Consider the following 19,561-nt stretch of genomic DNA (forward strand, 5'->3'; position numbering starts at 1 on the left):
CATCCATAAGCACAAACAACTTGATTGAGCTTTTGACAGCACTGAGATTCAGAAGCTATAAGAAAATATGAAAATATTGTTAATAGAGAATGAAAACTTAGTTTATTTCCCTCATAAATAAAAATTACACATTTTTGAATAATTTTAGATTTTAGTCTGATTGTATATTTGACTTTATCTCAAAGTTGTAAAATAAACAAAAAAAATGTTATTAGTCAATAGAACCAGGATTCTACTTAAGGAGATCTTATCATTCCATTTAGGATATAGCATCTTAGAAATTACAGTATATTGGGTGTGAGGAAATGGAATGCACACAGATCACAACATAAATACACTAAAATGTAACCCTGGTTTAAGACACTAAATTTTATGACCATGTTGCATCAACTTAGATGACACTTTCTTGAATTTAGATTACTGAGGGGTAATGTACTGAAAGGAAACAGAATCAGCTTTAATATCACCCGCATACGTCCTGAAATTTTTGGTTTTGTGACAGCAGTACACTGCAATTCATAGTTATAAAAAGTATAAATTACAAGTATAGTTATTAAAAATTAAATTAAATAAGTGGTGACAAAAAGAGAGGGGAGAAATACTGAGGAAGTGTATATGGGTTCATTGTCCATTCAGAAATCTGATGGCAGAGAGGAAGAAGTTGTTCCAGAAATATTTCCCCGAGTCTTCGGGCTCCTGTACCTCCTTGTTGATGGTAGAAACGAGAAGAGGGCATGCCCTGGATGATAGGGGTCCTTTATGATGTATGCTGCTTTTTTAAGGCATTGCCTTTTGAATGTGTCCTGGACAATAGAGAGATTAATGCCCATGATGGATCTGGCCACATTTCTGCAGCTTATTCTGGGGCTGTGCATTAGCCCCTCCATAGCTGAAGGTGATGTAACCATTTAGAAACTACAAGGGGTGATTGCTATGTTTGTGGCCCAAGGCAGAAGGAGTCAATTTTAGAAAACTTAGCACATTTATTTTTCAGCGTAGTCCCCTCCTACATTTACACACTTAGTCCAGCGGTCGTGGAGCATACGGATTGATAAGTTCATGGCCTTAGGTAGAAGGAGATGAGTTATACAGCTCTCGTTACATGCACATGCAGGTCAACGCTTGGAGTGATTATGCAGAAAATTTGAAGTTCATAACTCATCAGTTAATAACTCATCAGGGGTTCGTAGCCGAAGGTAGAATGAGTTGAGTTATCTTGTTAGATTCTGTCTGGGTCACCTCATTTAACTGGTTTGGACCAGTCAGAGTGTAAAGACACAAATACTCAAGGCTGGGATGGATAGAACCGTGAAACAATGTTGGTTGTAGCCCTGTACAATGACAGTAAGAAGGTGACCCAGGTAGGTCTGCTGACCTTGAGCCAATGGGATGGAGATCCAACAGTTCAATTGATGAGGAACAGAATAAGATTCAGGAGCTCCAAATACGTAGGAGCAATAACTCTGCAGCAGCCAGAGACCAACCATTGGGGATAAGGGGGACCCCATGGACACATGGAGACTGGGACCACGAGGAACGCCTGGCCAGTGCAGACTCATTTCCCAGATAATATCCTCAGACATCCCACCCTGCAAAAACTCATTTCAGGGTGGTAGCACCATCAATTTGTGGGAGACTCCCAGAACTTTCGGGAGAGGTGGGATGTCTGCTCCTTAGCAGCTAGCCAGCTAGTTTAAATAACGTTAGCTATGCTAATGAATGAATGACACCTGTTAAACACACTTCAACGTGTCTTTTACAGTCTTAACCCACCATGGGCAATAGAAAAGTCACTGTTGCAAACAATGCAGTGAGCAACTTTGTCATTATTGTTGACCCCTATTAGGCAGTGGTACAGTTTAGGGTAGTCTGGGGTGACATATGTTTCATATTTTCTTTTTTTGGAACACTCTGCCATGGCACACACTCGCTCTTTCTCTCTTTCTCGCTCTCACATGCTCTCTCTCTCTCTCTCGATTTTGCGCTCTCTCACTTGCTCGCAAAAAAATTGATTTCCGGGATATTGTATATAATTTGCGGGCATCAGGGAGCCGCTATCAATATGCCGGAGACTCCCGGAACTTCCGGGAGAGGTGGGATGTCTGTATCCTTTTCTCTTCATTGACTGTTCATGGAGTGTCAGGGGTTCTAGTAGGGTGCACACAGGTAGATAAGAGTGTGAACCCATGTGCTTTTTAGTAGAAATAGTAAAAGTTACTTGTCAATAACTACAGATTCTCGGTGCCTCACTGATCATTACTACAAAGGGTGATTCTTGTGACATTTTACTTAAACAAATTAAATCACATGCGAAATTGTCAACCTGACAAGATTTGGGGCATGTATATAAAAGTTTAACATAAGCAGATATTAGAAGTAAATCAAATGAATCATTTTTTAATATTCAAATGATATTAACCTAGAATTTAGAAGATCACAGTTTTATGGAAAATAAATAGTATCTCTAGTGAAATGTAGAATAACATTTAATGCAGCATAGAAATTTGATATGATTTCCTGAAATACAATGGGTTAACTTAAGGAACTAACTAAAATAATCATCAAGTTAAGAAACCAAGTGCAAGGATATTAAGCAACGCACATAAAAGTAGCTGGTGAATGCAGCAGGCCAGGCAGCATCTCGAGGAAGAGGTACAGTCGACGCTTCGAGCCGAGACCCTTCGTCAGGACTAACTGAAAGAAGAGCTAGTAAGAGATTTGAAAGTGGGAGGGGGAGGGGGAGATCCAAAACGATAGGAGAAGACAGGAGGGGGAGGGATGAAGCCAAGAGCTGGACAGTTGATTGACAAAAGGGATATGAGAGGATCATGGGACGGGAGGCCTAGGGAGAAAGAAAGAGGGAGGGGGGAAGCCCAGAGGATGGGCAGTAACGGATGGGGTACGAAGGGGAGGTGGGGCATTAATGGAAGTTACAGAAGTCAATGTTCATGCCATCAGGATGGAGGCGACCCAGAGGGAATATAAGGTGTTGTCCCTCCAACCTGAGTGTGGCTTCATCTTTACAGTAGAGGAGACCGTGGATGGACATATCAGAATGGGAATGGGACGTGGAATTAAAATGTGTGGCCACTGGGAGATCCTGCTTTCTCTGTAGGTGTTCAGCGAAACGGTCTCCCAGTCTGCGTCGGGTCTCACCAATATATAGAAGGCCGCATCGAGAGCACCGGATGCAGTATATCACCCCAGCCGACTCACAGGTGAAGTGTCGCCTCACCTGGAAGGACTGTCTGGGGCCCTGAATGGTAGTGAGGGAGCAAGTGTAAGGGCATGTGTAGCACTTGTTCCACTTACAAGGATAAGTGCTGGGAGGGAGATTGGTGGGAAGGGATGGGGGGGAACCCTATTCCTACTGGGATGGAGGGAGGATGGGGTGAGAGCAGATGTGCGTAAAATGGGAGAGATGCGTTTGAGAGCAGAGTTGATGGTGGAGGAAGGGAAGTCCCTTTCTTTAAAAAAGGAGGACATCTCCCTTGTTCTAGAATGAAAAGCCTCATCCTGAGAGCAGATGCGGTAGAGATGGAGGAATCGCGACAAGGGGATGGCATTTTTGCAAGAGGCAGGGTGAGAAGAGGAATAGTCCAGATAGCTGTGAGAGTCCATAGGCTTATAGTAGACATCAGCAGATAAGCTGTCTCCGGAGATAGAGACAAAAAGATCTAGAAAGGGGAGGGAGGTGTCGGAAATGGACCAGGTAAACTTGAGGGCAGGGTGAAAGTTGGAGGCAAAGTTAATGAAGTCAACGTGCTCAGCATGCGTGCAGGAAGCAGCGCCAATGCAGACGTCGATGTAGCGAAGGAAAAGTGGGGGACAGATACCAGTATAGGTTTGAAACATGGAATGTTCCACAAAGCCAACAAAAAGGCAGGCATAGCTGGGACCCATACAGGTGAGCATGGCTGCACCTTTAGTTTGGAGGAAGTGGGAGGAGCCAAAGGAGAAATTATTAAGAGTAAGGACTAATTCTGCAAGATGGAGCAGAGTGGTGGTAGAGGGGAACTGGTTAAGTTTAGAATCCAAAAAGAAGCGTAGTGCTTTGAGACCTTCCTGGTGGGGGATGGAAGTATATAGGGACAGGACATCCAAGCTGAAAATAAAGCGGTGGGGGCCAGGGAACTTAAAATCATTGAAAAATTTCAAAGCGTGAGAAGTGTCACGAACATGGGTAGGAAGGGATTGAACAAGGGGGAATAAAACCGTGTCGAGGTATGCAGAAATGAGTTCGGTGGGGCAGGAGCAAGCTGACACAATAGGTCTACCTGGACAGGCAGGTTTGTGTATCCTGTCTCCCTCAGATCCCACCATCAGCTACTGGGCCAACAGAGGTTCCATCTTCCTCTCACCCCAACCTTCCCCTCTCCACTGACACCCCTAGCCTCCCCCCTCCCCCCATCTGATCCCAGCTCTCAAGACTCCAGCCTTGAACTCCAGGCCGGGTCTTTACGTGCTGCTATTGTGACTCCCGTCTCCTCTTCCCCCACCACCACTCTGCAAACCCGTCTCCCTCACATTCCATAAGCTACTTCTAGGCTCTCATAAGCTCCATCTTCCTCTCACCCCAACATTCCCCTCTCCACTGATACCACCAACCTGCCTTTCCCTCCCCCCTCTGATTCCACTTCTCATCCGTGTCAGGTCTTTACCATCCCCTCCGACCTTCAACTGTCTGAGGCAGAGCGCTCTATCCTCAGTAAGGGCCTCACCTTCGTCCCCCTTCGCCCACACCTCAGCGAGTTCTGCGTTCACCATGATGCAGAACTCTTCTTCCGCCGGCTCCATCTTCAAGCCTACCTCTTCGGCAGGGACTCTCCCACCCCGACCGATAACCCCTTCTCTCGTCTTCAACCCTCCTCCTCTTCATGGACACCCCGCTCTGGTCTTCTGCCAGCTCCGGATCTCTTTATTGCTAACTACCGACGGGACATCAACCATCTCGACTTCACCACACCTTGTTCCCATTCCAACCTCACTCCTTCCGAACGCTCTGCTCCCCACTCCCTCCCCACTAATCCTAACCTTACTATAACACCCGCCGATAAGGGGGGTGCTGTTGTAGTCTGGCGTATTGACCTCTACCTTGCCGAGGCACAGCGACAACTCACGGATACCTCCTCTTATTTACCCCTCAATTGTGACCCCACTAAGGAGAACCAGGTCATTGTTTCCCCCACTATCACCAGCTTTATCTGCTCAGGGGATCTCCCATCCACTGCTACCAACCTTATAGTTCCCATACCCCGCACTTCCCGTTTCTACCTCATACCCAAGATCCACAAACCTGCCTGTCCTGGCCGACCTATTGTCTCAGCGTGCTCCTGCCCCACCGAACTCATTTCTGCATCCCTCGACACGGTTTTATCACCCCTTGTTCAATCCCTTCCTACCTATGTTCGTGACACTTCTCACGCTCTTAAACTTTTCGATGATTTTAAGTTCCCTGGCCCCCACCGCTTTATTTTCACCATGGATGTCCAGTCCTTATATACTTCCATCCCCCATCAGGATGGTCTCAAAGCCCTACGCTTCTTTTTGGATTCCAGACCTAATCAGTTGCCCTCTACCACCACTCTGCTCCGTCTAGCGGAATTAGTCCTTACTCTTAATAATTTCTCCTTTGGCTCCTCCCACTTCCTCCAAACTAAAGGTGTAGCTATGGGCACCCGTATGGGTCCAAGCTATGCCCGCCTTTTTGTTGGGTTTGTGGAACAATCTATGTTCCGTGCCTATTCTGGTATCTGTCCCCAACTTTTCCTTTGCTACATCGACGACTGCATTGGCGCTGCTTCCTGCACGCATGCAGAACTCGTTGACTTTATTAACTTTGCCTCCAACTTTCACCCTGCCCTCAAGTTTACCTGGTCCATTTCCGACACCTCCCTCCCATTTCTAGATCTTTCTGTCTCTGTCTCTGGAGACAGCTTATCCACTGATGTCTACTATAAGCCTACTGACTCTCACAGCTATCTGGACTATTCCTCTTCTCACCCTGTCTCTTGCAAAAACGCCATCCCCTTCCCGCAATTCCTCCGTCTCCGCCGCATCTGCTCTCAGGATGAGGCTTTTCATTCTAGGACGAGGGAGATGTCTTCCTTTTTTAAAGAAAGGGACTTCCCTTCCTCCACCATCAACTCTGCTCTTAAACGCATCTCCCCCATTTCACGTACATCTGCTCTCACTCCATCCTCCCGCCACCCCACTAGGAATAGGGTTCCCCTGGTCCTCACCTACCACCCCACCAGCCTCCGGGTCCAACATATTATTCACCGTAACTTCCGCCACCTCCAACGGGATCCCACCACTAAGCACATCTTTCCCTCCCCCCCCCCCTGCATTCCGCAGGGATCGCTCCCTACGCAACTCCCTTGTCCATTCGTCCCCCTCATCCCTCCCCACTGATCTCCCTCCTGGCACTTATCCGTGTAAGCGGAACAAGTACTACACATGCCCTTACACTTCCTCCCTTACCACCATTCAGGGCCCCAAACAGTCCTTCCAGGTGAGGCAACACTTCACCTGTGAGTCGACTGGGGTGATATACTGCGTCCGGTGCTCCCGATGTGGCCTTTTATATACAGCCGAGACCCGACGCAGACTGGGAGACCGCTTTGCTGAACATCTACACTCTGTCCACCAGAGAAAGCAGGATCTCCCAGTGGTCACACATTTTAATTCCACATCCCATTCCCATTCTGACATGTCTATCCATGGCCTCCTCTACTGTAAAGATGAAGCCACACTCAGGTTGGAGGAACAACACCTTATATTCCGTCTGGGTAGCTTCCAACCTAATGGCATGAACATCGACTTCTCTAACTTCCGCTAAGGCCCCACCTCCCCCTCATACCCCATCTGTTACTTATTTTTATGCACACATTCTTTCTCTCACTCTCTTTTTTCTCCCTCTGTCCCTCTGAATATACCTCTTGCCCATCCTCTGGGTCCCCACCCCGCCCTCCTTGTCTTTCTTCCCGGACCTCCTGCCCCATGATCCTCTCGTATCCCCTTTTGCCTATCACCTCTTGGCTCTTGGCTCTATCCCTCCCCCTCCTGTCTTCTCGTATCATTTTGGATCTGCCCCTCCCCCTCCAACTTTCAAATCCCTTACTCACTCTTCCTTCAGTTAGTCCTGACGAAGGGTCTCGGCCTGAAATGTCGACTGCACCTCTTCCTACAGATGCTGCCTGGCCTGCTGCATTCACCAGCAACTTTGATGTGTGTTGCTCCAAGCCTATACTGGTATCTTTCCCCAACTTTTCCTTCGCTACATCAACCACTGCATTGGAGCTGCTTCCTGCACGCATGCTGAGCTCGTTGACTTCATTAACTTTGCCTCCAACTTTCACCCTGCCCTCAAGTTTACCTGGTCCATTTCTGACACCTCCCTTCCCTTTCTAGGTCTTTTTGTCTCTATATCTGGAGACAGCTTATCTACTGATGTCTACTATAAGCCTACGGACTCTTACAGCTATCTGGACGATTCCTCTTCTCACCCTGTCCATTGCAAAAATGCCATCTTCTTCTCGCAATTCCTCCGTCTCTGCCGCATCTGCTCTCAGGATGAGGCTTTTCATTCCAAGACAAGGGAAATGCCCTCCTTTTTTGAAGAAAGGGGCTTCCCTTCCTCCACCATCAACTCTGCTCTCAAACGCATCTCCCCCATTTCACACACATCTGCTCTCACCCCATCCTCCCGCCACCCCACTAGGAATAGGGTTCCCCTTGTCCTCACCTACCACCCCACCAGCCTTCGAGTCCAACATATAATTCTCCGTAACTTCCGCCACTTCCAACGGGATCCCACCACTAAGCACATCTTTCCCTCCCCCCCCCTTTCCGTAGGGATCACTCCCTACGTGACTCCCTTGTCCATTCATCCCCCCCATCCTTCCCCACCAATCTCCCTCCCAGCACTTATCCTTGTAAGCGGAACAAGTGCTACACATGCCCTTATACCTCCTTACTACCATTCAGAGCCCCAGACACTCCTTCCAGGTGAGGCGACACTTCACCTGTGAGTCGGCTGGGGTGATATACTGCGTCCGGTGCTCCCGATGCGGCAAGACCCGACGCAGACTGGGAGACAGTTTTGCTGAACACCTATGCTCCATCCGTCAGAGAAAGCAGGATCTCCCAGTGGCCACACATTTTAATTCCACATCCCATTCCCATTCTGATATGTCTATCCACGGCCTCCTCTACTGTAAAGATGAAGCCACACTCAGATTGGAGGAACAACACCTTATTTTCCGTCTGGGTAGCCTCCAACCTGATGGCATGAAAATTGACTTCTCTAACCTGTTGATGCCCCACCTCCCCCTCATACCCCATCCATTATTGCCCATCCTCTGGGCTTCCCCACTCCCCCTTTCTTTCTCCCTAGGCCTCCTGTCCCATGATCCTCTCATATCCCTTTTGCCAATCACCTGTCCAGCTGTTGGCTCCATCCCTCCCCCTCCTGTCTTCTCCTATCATTTTGGATCTCCCCCTCCCCCTCCGACTTTCAAATCTCTTACTAGCTCATCTTTCAGTTAGTCCTGACGAAGGGTCTCGGCCTGAAACGTTGACTGTATCTCTTCCTCAAGATGCTGCCTGGCCTGCTGCGTTCACCAGCAACTTTTATGTGTGTTGCTTGAAATTCCAGCATCTGCAGATTTCCTCGTGTTCATGTAAGGATATCAATGTTATTCTCCAATAAGTGAAATATTAACAGGTTGTGCAAATCAGAATTTGTTCAGCATACTAATGGATTAGAGTGATTGCTAGGCAAAGTATCTCAAAAATAGGAAATTACATCGGTAGAGCACAATTTATTAACAAGTTTAAAAAAATCACTAACAAGCAGCAATCTAGTAATTTATCGGTGAGGATATAATTAACTGTTTAATTAGCTTAAGCCTAGAAATACTGTAGATTAATAAAAATTATACTGTGGGCAGTCCTATCCACATGGTTATTTCATTATTTTATTCAAATAATAAAAAACAGATTATTTACTTTTCAGTCCTAATTTCTATCTGAGATACATTGAGGAAGAGCTGATATAATGGATAATGAGGCAAGATCAAATGATTCTAATTGGACTAGCTTGTGGCACAATTGGCAGATACGGTTCTATTTATCTATGATAGGAGAATAACCCCATCTTCTGCACTGATAAGAACTGCCTACGCACCATATCACTTTGTCACATGGAATGACAGGAATGTTTAAGATGTTTTTTTTTGGAACACGGACAGTGAAATAGCAGAGCTGTCATATTCAAGATATCCTGTTCAAGATTTAATTTCTGTACTGCATTGCTACTATAGCCAAAGTGACAAGGGAAGACTGCACATTATTCAAGAGAGGATGTCAAACAAAAATCTCGAGTGCTTAGATATTCTGGCATTATGCATGAAAAGTGCTCTGTTTCTTCACTCCCAAACAGCACAAAGTACATTTTACTGTACTGTGCATCATTAGCATCTTCCAAGATTTTTGTGTACACATTGATTTACGTAAATGTTCTAACAGTAATAGATAAGGAAAGGCCCTTTGGTTCATTTAACTCAGCGGTCTCCAACCACCGGGCAGCGGACCGGTACCAGGCCGCAAAGCATGCGCTACCGGGCAGCGAGGAAACGATATGATTTGCCGATAGAAGTCAGCTGGACCTTTCCTCATTCCCGGTCATGGCCACTGTTGAGCCATTACGCATGCGAGGTCATTACTCGCGCGTCATCCATGTCAGCGCAGGAAAGAGATCAACTCCTCGAGCTTGCAAATGACGGCAGGCTGAGAAGTATGTTTGACATAACATCTCTGTTGGCATTCTGGGATCAAAGTCAAGGCTAAATATCCTGAGACAGCCATGAAAGCACTGAAAACGTGGCTTCCATTTCCAACATTTTTCTGAGAAGTGGAGTTTTCTGCAATGAATGCAAGGAAAACTAAATTGTGGAATAGACTGGACATAAGGAATCTCGTTCGAGTATCGCTGTCTCCGACCACCCCTCGATAGGACGGTGTTGTTGCAGGGAAACAAGCCCAGGCTCCCACTGATTCAGCAATATTGGTGTGTTGCACTGATTTTATATGTTCATATGGGGAAAATATGCGCTGTGTGTTTAATACCCAAACGTTACTTAAAATGTTATGATGCTATTGACTTATATACAATTACAGCATGGAAACAGGCCATCTCTGCCCTTCTAGTCCGTGTCGAACGCTACTCTCACCTAGTCCCGCCGACCTGCACTCAGCCCATAACCCTCCATTCCTTTCCTGTCCATATACCTGTACAATTTTTCTTCAGATGATAATATCGAACCTGCTTCTGCCACTTCTACTGGAAGTTCATTCAACACACTTCAAGCTCCACTGATAATTGACTTATCACTATATTCATGCAAGGAAAATATGCGCTGTGTGTTTAATATTAAATTCGTTAGATAAACCCTTTTAGAAACGAAATTGAGTGTATTACCCACTTATCACCTATATTCCGGTCGTGATTAATACCGCCCCCCAAACAGAATCGCCAAAAAGGATTTGCAGGGGAAAGAAAATCGGCAGGTCACGACGCGCATGCGTACTGGTGCCCGCGCAAGGCTTCATGGTCATTGTAGTCTTTTTCGGTATCAACACAACGTATTTGACTGCTACTCTTGTCCGTTGGCAACCCTACCCACCCCCCCCCCCACCCACCCGGGTCGGCCGGTCCGCAAGAATATTGTCAGTATTAAACCGGTCCGCCGTGCAAAAAAGGTTGGGGACCCCTGATTTAACTTGTCCCACACAACTGTGAATTATATGATGTGCACCCTCCTATGGCATAACTAGTCCATTGATGGTTCTGTCCATGCTTCATGATCAACTGCTAGTAGGCAGAAATAAAGCCTTATCTAAAGTATACAACATCTCAGCTCTGACAGAACAATCCATTTCACAGACTGCAGAAACAATAAGATTAATAAACATAGCACAGCTTTACAGATGATCATGTTTAGTATTCCAGTCCCACAATGCAGTACTATATTAGAAATTAAAGTCAGCATAAATTAATGCTTGTGATTGATTGGTAAATTTGTAACTTAGTTTTTGTTTTACTGAAAGAAGCAATAAAATACTATTCAATCCATGTTTATTGTACTGGTACATTAAATTTACTTCTTATCCCTCATCCATAACTTGGGCTTTCTGTTTTGCAATATATCTGTCATTAACTTATTCAGTTTTAATGCCTATTGGTTCTCTGTGGCTATGAGTATATTCATTTCTGTTACCTAGCTCTCCTGTTGATAACATGTCCCTGTTCAGCTGCTACAGGTAACAATGAGTCAGATGTTGAGTGCACAGTGACCAATTGATTAAGCAGCTAAAAAATGAGTCGCAAAGGAAAGGGTGAGTAAAATTTATTCCTCTTGATAAGTCAATAAAGAATGCAAAGGTGGAGGAGAATTTCGAAGCAGTGAATTGTCATAAGATTCAAATCAGCTACGGAGGCAGTGAATTGTATGATCCAGAATAAAAACAAGTGCCTAACTGCTGAAGAGCTAATTTTAACAGATTGAAGAAGATTCTGACATGAGCAGATTACAGTCAAGGGCTTTGAAATAGATGCATTGGACCAACGATTAATCTTCATAGTTAAGGAAATAAAAACTTACTACAAAGTTCTCTGAATGATGAAATAGTTAGAAAGTAGAATCTCATAAAAAAAGAGGCATTTGACCAAAACCATCTTAAATGTCCACCCACTTTAAGATTTGACGCGTTGTGTGTTCAGGGATGCTCTTCTGCACACCACTGCTGTAATGCGTGGTTATTTGAGTTACTGTCTGCTTGAACTGATCTGGCCATTCTTCTCTGACCTCTCTCATTAACAATGTGATTTCACCCACAGAACTGCTGCTCACTCGAGGTATTTGGTTTTTCGCACCATTCTCTGTGAAGTCTGGAGACTAATGTGCATGTGAGTCCCAGGAAATTGGCAGTTTCTGAGATACTCAAGACACCCCATCTGGCACCAACAATTATTCCACTGTCAAAATCATGTAATATACAGTATCTGCTTCCACCACTTCCCTTGACAGCACATTCCAGGCACCTGATACTCTCTGTTTAAAAAATCTTTTAAGTTTTTTTAACATCTTGTGTACTACCACACTGGGAATTAGACTCTGATTATTTGTCCTAACTATGCCACAATACTCAATATCCTTTCATTTACGGAATTGTTACACCTCCCATAGCGCATGATCTCACACCTCTCTGGATTTAATTCCATTTCCCACTGTTTATCCCAACTGATCTCTTTATCCTCCTGAAGTCTGTAGCTTTTCTCTGCGGGAGTCAAGTGTCATGAGAACAGGATAGGAAAGTTCTGATGAGGCCTGGACTAGTTCAGCCATGATATTATAGAATGGCGGGGTAGTATCCGACTAGCCTACACTGCTCCCGTGATTCTTATGTTCTGATGTTTTTATCTCCATTGTTAATTAGTCGGGTTCCAATTGAGTACTTTCGGTGTTTACGTGGAAGGGGATTTGCCTGAGCTGCTTTGACCAAAAGAGTTATGGATGAAATAGAATTAGGTAAAGAGACTGGCAATGCTTGAGGTACATTCTGTCAGGAGCAAGCACATCTTCAGTTGATGAAGAAATTAAGCATAGAAATTGAAGAATTGCTGAAAAATACAGACTGGAACAATTGGCTGTATGATTGCAAATGGTATGCTGTTCAAGAAGGGAAGAGGGATAACTAGATAATGAAAAGGCAGCCAGATTAACTTCAATAATGAGGAAGCTTTTAGCAACAGTATTCCAGGAATAAATAAACTGCCTCTTCAATAAACATGGACTAATAAAAGTCAACACAGGTTCTATTAGGAAAAAATTGTGTTTTAGTAACTTGATTAAGCATTTTGATGGAGTGAAACAGAAAGTGGGTGAATTTGGTACAACTGATATAAGCTATGCTTTTCTCATCAATGTGCCAGCATTTAATGCCAATTTCAAAATGCTCCTGAAACGATGATTGTAAACCAATTTCTTGAACCACTGTAATCTATGTGGGAAAGACATTCCTATAGAAGTAAGCACAAAACACTCTGCAGATGCTGGGGTCAAAGCAACACTTACAACACGCTGGAGGAACTCAGCAAGTCGGGCAGAATCCGTGGAAACGATGAGTCAACGTAACAGGCTGGAACACTTACGTTCTGATGAAGGGTTCGGGCCCGTTACGTTGACTGATCGTTTCCAGGGATGCTGCCCGACCTGCTGAGTTCCTCCAGCGTGTTGTGAGTATTCCTATATAAGTCTTGTAAATCTCTGCTTATTAGCTGTAACTTGGCTAATCAGAGGCATTAATCAAAATTTTCTACTAGCATATATCATAAATATAAAGGGTTTCTTTTCAAAGAATTAGAAAAGTTCTATAGCTGTGGGTGACTTTGCAAAGGAGCTCTCTGAGACGATGAAATACTGAACAAATAGCTTTGCAGCTTTATTATCAGTTCCTAGAGGGCAAAGAAAAACTTAATTCCACCAATTATTTTCATTGCATGGAAAGACTAGTAAAAAGGGGAATTTGATAACCTTAGGGTATACAATAAAACGTATTGAAACAGCATTGGGTGTTGCATTTGAGGAAAACAATATGGTCTGTTACTGGTTAAAGTGCCGTACCTAGTATCTAATCATGTTTGATTTGACCATCCACTGGACTGCAGGTCAGTTAGATCTTGTAGTGGGAATTGCTGTCTAGGTAAATGTGTTGAGCATGTTTGTTAGTAATCTAGTATTGCTTGTAAGTAATTACTTACAATTATAATTGTTTGTTATTATAGTGTAATTGTACTCTTTGAGTTTTAGACAGTCCTCGATATATTCCCGATAACTTCTCCATGTAATGTTTTCAGAAATTCCAGAAAACCTTGTCTTGTGTCTGAATTCTGAACTGTTACACAAGTTATAGTTACCCCTGCCTTCCTTACTCTGTTAAATTAAAGAGTTAAGGATTTTGACCCTTGATGCAGAAGGAATGAAAAGATTGTGTATCAAGTTTATGTGCATTTGGATTAAAAGTGTGATTGGTAATAATCCCATGTTTTTTTTTGTCCTTATCTTTCTAAATTTCAGAGGTCAAAGGTTTCTGAGATGTTGTCACAGAAGCCTTGCTGAATTGTTACAGTACACTGCAGCCATTGTACACCAATGTTGAAGGTGAAAAATATTTGGGGTGCCAGAGCTGGATCTCAGTCAAGCGGAATATAGTGCCAGGATGCTGTTGAGAATCTGGAGTTATCAGAGTTGTGTTCATCCAGGCAGTCTAGATTATTACATTTCAACTCATGACTTATGCTTTCTATTTTCTTGAAAGAGTTCAGGCAGTCAGGGCTTCAGGGGCCCACACAGCAGAATACTCAGCCTCAGATCAGCTCTAACAAGTCACATTTTTAGGTTGCCTCTCCAGTTTACTTTCTGATTAATGTTACCCTGTATACAGTATCTTAACATTCAGGTAGGTGGTTTGACTCTTTTTTGATGGAGATGATTGTTGATCAATGTATCTCAATTTTGACTTCCCCATATATGCAAAATTTCATGAAACATTCGATAAGGTACCATATAATAGGTCACTGGAAAAACTGAAATCTGTGAGATAAAAGCAAAGACAGTAGAATATGCAAACAAGAGAAAATCTGCAGATGCTGGAAATCCAAGCAACACACACAAAATGCTGGAGGAACTCAGCACGGCAGGAAGCATCTATGGAAAAGAGTACAGCTGATGTTTCAGGCTGAGACCCTTCAGCAGGCCATGGCCTGCTGAGTTCCTCCAGCATTTTCTATGTGTTACAGTAGAATGTACTATAGATATAGAATTAGCTTAGGAAGGGAAAAATGGAGAGTAGGATGGATGGTAGCTTTTCAGACAAGAGAGAATGAGACAGTTGTTTTCTAAATTCTCATACTTGTATTGCTGAGTTTTATGTATATTTTAATTACTTAAATCTCGTACAGGGCATAGTATTAAATTTGCATACTTACAAATCTAATTATTGGAGGTTGGGAAAGATGAAGGTAGAGAATAGACAGACACAGAATAAGTGGAGAAGTGGCAAGTGAAAGTCAATGTAGATAAAATATAATCATAATTTTGGTATAGGTAGTGAAAATATAATTGATGTAAAAGTACAATTACAAAGGAATGCTGGAACAGAGACACTTGGGTATGTTTGTGCTCTGATGAACAAGACATAGAGCAAAAAATAGTCTCGTGATTTATCAGTAGAAAGACAGAGAGCAAATATCAGGAAGACAGGTTAATTACATAACTCTACATGAATACTAATTAGGCCCAAACTATGTCCAGTTCTAAGTAGTGCATTATAAAAAGATATAAAGAGGTAATTTTCTACAGGAGTTATATCAAGTGCATCTAGTATGAAGTGCTATAGTTGTGCGGACAGAATGGAAAATGTGGGATTGTTTATTATTGATTGGGGAAGGCTAAGAGTTCATCAAGGATTTCCAGGTCATAGAACTAGAACATAGAATAGCACCGCACAGTACAGGCTCTTTGGCCCACAATGTTGTGCCGACCCTCAAACCCTGCCTCCCATATAAGCCCCCACCTTAAATTCCTCCATATACCTGTCTAGTAGTCCCTTAAACTTCACGAGAGTATCTGTCTCCACCACTAACTCAGGAAGTGCATTCCACACACCAAACACTCTGAGTAAAAAACCTTCCTCTAACAGCCCCCTTGAACTTCCCACCCTTTACCTTAAACCCATGTCCTCTTGTACTGAGCAGTGGTGCCCTGGGGAAGAGGCGCTGGCTACCCACTCTATCTATTCCTCTTATTATCTTGTACACCTCTATCATGTCTCCTCTCATCCTCCTTCTCTCCAAAGAGTAAAGCCCTAGTCCCTTAATCTCTGATCATATTGCATACTCTCTAAACCAGGCAGCATCCTGGCAAATCTCCTCTGTACCCTTTCCAATGCTTCCACATTCTTCCTATAGTGAGGCAATCAGAACTGGACACAATACTCCAAGTGTGGCCTAACCAGAGTTTTATGGAGCTGCATCATTACATCGCGACTCTTAAACTCTACCCCTCGACTTATGAAAGCTAACACCCCATAAGATTTCTTAACTACCCTATCCACCTGTGAGGCAACTTTCAGGGATCTGTTAACATGTACCCCCAGATCCCTCTGCTCCTCCACACTACCAAGTATCCTGCCATTTACTTTGTACTCTGCCTTGGAGTTTGTCCTTCCAAAGTGTACCACCTCACACTTCTTCCGGTTGAACTCCATCTGCCACTTCTCAGCCCACTTCTGCATCTTATCAATGTCTCTCTGCAATCTTTGACAATCCTCTACACTATCTACAACACCACCAACCTTTGTGCCATCTGCAAACTTGCCAACCCACCCTTCTACCCCCACATCCAGGTCGTTAATAAAAATCACGAAAAGTAGAGGTCCCAGAACAGATCCTTATCGGGCACCACTTGTCACAAGCCTCCAATCTGAATGTACTTCCTCCACCACCACCCTCTGCCTTCTGCATTCTGAATCCACCTGCCCAAACTTCCCTGGATCCCATGCCTTCTGACTTTCTGAATAAGCCTATCATGTGGAACCTTGTCAAATGCCTTACTAAAATCCATATAGATCATATCCACTGCACTACCCTCATCTATATGCCTGGTCATCTCCTCAAAGAACTCTATCAGGCATGTTAGATACGATCTGCCTTTCACAAAGCCATGCTGACTGTCCCTGATCAGACCATGATTCTCTAAATGCCCATAGATCCTATCTCTAAGAATCTTTTCCAACAGCTTTCCCACCACAGACGTAAGGCTCACTGGTCTATAATTACCCGGACTATCCTTACTACCTTTTTTGAACAAGGGGACAACATTCACCTCCCTCCAGTCCTCTGGTACCATTCCCGTGGACAACGGGGACATAGAGATCCTAGTCAGAGGCTCAGCAATCTCTTCCCTCGCCTCGTGGAGCAGCCTGGGGAATATTCCATCAGGCTCCGGGGACTTATCCATCCTAATGTATTTTAACAACTCCAACACCTCCTCTCCCTTGATATCAACATGCTCCAGAACATCAACCTCACTCATATTGTCCTCACCATCATTCAGTTCCCTCTCATTGTTGAATACCGAAGAGAAGTATTCATTGAGGACCTCGCTTACTTCCACAGCCTCCAGGCACATCTTCCCACCTTTATCTCTAATTGGTCCTACCTTCACTCCTGTCATCCTTTTGTTCTTCACATAGTTGAAGAATGCCTTGGGGTTTTCCTTTACCCTACTCGCCAAGGCCTTCTCATGCCCCCTTCTTGCTCTTCTCAGCCCCTTCTTAACCTCCTTTCTTGCTTCCTTATATTCCTCAATAGACCCATCTGATCCTTGCTTCCTAAACCTCATGTATGCTGCCTTCTTCCACTTGACTAGATTTTCCACCTCACTTGTCACCCATGGTTCCTTCACCCTACCATTCTTTATCTTCCTCACCGGGACAAATTTATCCCTAACATCCTGCAAGAGATCTCTAAACATCGACCACATGTCCACAGTATATTTCCCTGCAAAAACATCATCCCAATTCACACCCACAAGTTCTAGCCTTATAGCCTCATAATTTGCCCTTCCCCAATTAAAAATTTTCCTGTCCTCTCTGGTTCTATCCTTTTCCATGATAATGCTAAAGGCCAGGGAGCGGTGGTCACTGTCCCCCAGATGCTCACCCACTGAGAGATCTGTGACCTGACCCGGTTCATTACCTAGTACTAGATCTAGTATGGCATTCCCCAGAGTCAGCCTGTCCACATACCATGAAAGGAATCCATCCTGGACACACTTAACAAACTCTGCCCCATCTAAACCCTTGGAAGTAATCAGGAGCCAATCAATATTAGGGAAGTTAAAGTCACCCATGATAACAACCCTGTTATTTTTGCACCTTTCCAAAATCTGCCTCCCAATCTGCTCCTCTGTATCTCTGCTGCTACCAGGGGGCCTATAGAATACCCCCAATAGAGTAACTGCTCCCTTCCTGTTCCTGACTTCCACCCATACTGACTCAAAAGAGGATCCTGCTACATTACTCACCCTTTCTGTAGCTGTAATAGTATCCCTGACTAGTAATGCTACCCCTCCTCCCCTTTATCCGCCCTCTCTATCCTTTTTAAAGCACTGAAATCCAGGAATATTAAGAATCCATTCCTGCCCTGGTGCCAGCCAAGTCTCTGTAATAGCCACTACATCATAATTCCATGTATGTATCCAAGCTCTCAGTTCATCACCTTTGTTCCTGGTGCTTCTTGCATTGAGGTACACACACTTCAGCTCTTCTACCTTACTGTCTTTACACTGTTTATTCTACTTCTCTTTCCTCAAAGCCTCTCTATATGTTAGGTCTGGCTTTACTCCATGCACTTCTTTCACTGCTCTATTGCTGTGGGTCCCATCCCCCTTGCAAATTAGTTTAAACCCTCCCGAACCATGCTAGCAAACCTACCTGCGAGGATATTGCTCCCCCTTGAGTTCAGGTGCAACCCATCCAGTCTGTACAGGTCCCACCTTTCCCAGAAGAGATCCCGATGATCCAAAAACCTAAAACCCTGCTCCCTGCACCAACTCCTCAGCCGCACGTTCAACTTCCATCTCCTCCAATTCTTACCATCACTGTCACATAGCACTGACAGCAATCCTGAGAACACCACCCTTGAGGTCCTGTTCTTCAGCCTTCTGCCTATTTCCCGAAACTCACTCTTCAGGACCTCATCCCTCTTCCTGCCTATGTCGTTGGTCCCAATATGTATTACGACTTCTGGTTGCTTTCCCTCTCGTACCAGGATGTCATGCACCTGGTCAGAGACATCCCGGACCCTCACACCCGGGAGGCAACAAACCATGCGGCGGTTAGAAAATAAGGGAGTGTTTCCCACTGGCTGAAAATGTTGATGAGCAGAGAGCATTAATTCAAGACAGTTGACTGAAGAACCACTGGCTTCTTGAAGAAGCTTTAAGGATTGAAGTCACATTCAATAGGAACCTTCAAAAGGAAATGATTGCATTGTTCTCTAAACAGTTAAGCTCCATAGGCTCTTTCTGAGCTATACCAGATTCTGCTATTCTTTATATGAAGGTGGTCCAAATGTTCATAGATCCAACTTCTTCTAAAACAATGCCAATTATATGAGGAATGAAGGAGTAAATTTACGATCACATCAAAAGAATGAATTAAATTCAATAGAGAATAAAAAAATTAATTGGGGTAAAGAGAGTGTGTTTTTGATATCCCAATCAATTTGCACTAATATATACTTCTCTCTTGGAATGCTGTTTGTTGCAGTTATTGATTTTGAATATTATTATTTATCTGAGCAGATTTATTATGTAAGAAACACAACTGATTTCCACACTTTTCAAGAGCAATTGATTTAGCTCAGTTCAGATACTCGCTCAGTTTCACTGCTGTTCATCAATTTTCCACTGTAAACAATATATTTTGCATA

General features: G+C 44.1%; 1 protein-coding gene across 1 annotated transcript in view; it reads right to left on the bottom strand.

Moving 5' to 3' along the window:
• The window catches only part of grm5b (glutamate receptor, metabotropic 5b), a 524,660-nt gene that overhangs the window by 97,494 nt on the left and 407,605 nt on the right, over nt 1–19,561 (bottom strand). The gene's annotated exons all lie outside the window — the stretch shown is intronic.

This window comes from Mobula birostris, chromosome 7, assembly GCF_030028105.1.
Source record: "Mobula birostris isolate sMobBir1 chromosome 7, sMobBir1.hap1, whole genome shotgun sequence".
Lineage (NCBI taxonomy): Eukaryota > Metazoa > Chordata > Chondrichthyes > Myliobatiformes > Myliobatidae > Mobula > Mobula birostris.